The 1,552-nt window shown below is 47.7% G+C and overlaps 1 protein-coding gene across 6 annotated transcripts in view; it reads left to right on the top strand.

Moving 5' to 3' along the window:
- The window catches only part of mideasb (mitotic deacetylase associated SANT domain protein b), a 76,304-nt gene that overhangs the window by 1,639 nt on the left and 73,113 nt on the right, over positions 1-1,552 (top strand). The window contains exon 1 of one of the 6 annotated variants that reach the window (XM_048537271.2): positions 927-1,026. The exons of the other annotated variants lie outside the window; for them this stretch is intronic. The gene's annotated coding sequence lies outside the window, so the exon portion shown is untranslated. Of the gene's footprint in view, positions 1-926; positions 1,027-1,552 lie in introns of those variants that run through there. 6 annotated transcript variants of the gene reach the window in all.

Here is a 1,552-nt window from a genome sequence, read left to right as displayed (position 1 = left end):
GTAAGTTACAGAAGTTTTTTTTTTAGATCTCCTTGACCCTTCTCCCATGGCCTGGTCTCTGTCTGTATATGTGCGTGACTGTGTGTGTGTGTGAGAGAGAGAGAGAGTGGGGTCAGTGCGGATATTGATCCAGCTTCTAGCACTTCGCTTGGTTTCAGCGGCCTGCTCCTTAAATTGACGCGAGCAGGTGACCCCCGCAGTTTGCAGACAGAGAGAAAGCGAGATAGTTGAGGCAGAGTGAAATAGAATTTCTCGAGCTGATAAATTACATCTCCATTTTCGCTCCCCACCCTTAAGTGTTTTCTTTGCAAATGACCTGGCCTTTTTTTCTAAACAGTATTGTCTTGTGCAAACTTTTGCTGGTCAAAGTGACACGCCGCAAAAGAGGAAAAAAATGCACGAAATAGAATTGAGGTTTGTGTAACATGAAATTCTGAAAGCTTGCATTTTAAGCACGTTTGGACTGACTTCGCTCTTCCTGGTATAGCCCATTGCAAGTCTGCACCCAGTGGAAAGTCCCGGTGTATTTACAGGATTTAAAGGGGCTGCGTGCCATTTGGGTTTTATTGTTTTCGGTCGGCCCAACAGGAAATAGTGAACACAGGATTGTTTGTGCATGGAGTGTAGGGAGGTGAAATATGTGTGCGATTTTTAAAAAAAAATCCCCAAACCGCGTTGGTTGTATTTTGTTGCATTCGAGGTGAAGGGATTTCGAGAAGTGCAGGGGATGAGCTGGTGCTGCAGGGATCATGATTGTGCAATTGTCATGTCGCTTGCAGTTTGTGTGTGTCTGTGTGTGTTTTCAGCCCGCGATGAGGTAAACTCTATGACTCAGCCTGTCAAATGCAAGCTCGCCACAGCATTGCGATGGTGTACAGAGGCGGGGGCAGCAGCACACAGAGAAAGAGAGAGTGGTAATGGTGGTGATGTGGGGGGTGGAGGGAGAGGTGGTGGAGATAGGAGGTGGAGGTGTTGCTGCTGCTTGTATTTTCCGAGTCTTATTCATCCGGCTCTGGGCTTCCACAGGTATGACTTCCCTCAGCTCCCCCGCCACCACTGTGACCCCGGTGTGTTTGTGAACTGAAGTTCTGACACGCCGGTGTGATTTGAGATTCTAATCTCGTTAAGATTTTGGTTCTTTTTTTCTCTCTCTGTGATCTGGGATTGATTTGTAGGCGGCGTGCTTCTTCTATAACCCACAGATTTGCTGTCTGCACAAAGTAACGCCGCTTTAATGTGCTCTGATGTTCACTTTTAAAATGGCTGTTGGGACATTGCCAAATAAAAAAAGGTGGGGGTTGTGGAGGAGGAGGGGGGAGAGGTGGTGAGTGTGAGAGCATGAGGCTTCTCGATGCATCCAACGTGGATCTTTGCCACAGCCCTCAGCATGTCATGATCAATAACCCGGCACTATATCAATGCAGGGCCTCTCTGTCAGACTGAGACAAAGTCTTTCTGGGTTCACTGTACTGTACATTTGTGTGTGGGAGGCAGCTTTGGTATTGGTATTTTAATTTGGGAGGGACGGTTCGGGGGGGCGGTGCGGGAATAG

Source organism: Stegostoma tigrinum, chromosome 10 (genome assembly GCF_030684315.1).
Source record: "Stegostoma tigrinum isolate sSteTig4 chromosome 10, sSteTig4.hap1, whole genome shotgun sequence".
Lineage (NCBI taxonomy): Eukaryota > Metazoa > Chordata > Chondrichthyes > Orectolobiformes > Stegostomatidae > Stegostoma > Stegostoma tigrinum.
The sequence above is the reverse complement of the archived record's forward strand: the minus strand, read 5'-3'. Positions and strand labels throughout refer to the sequence as shown.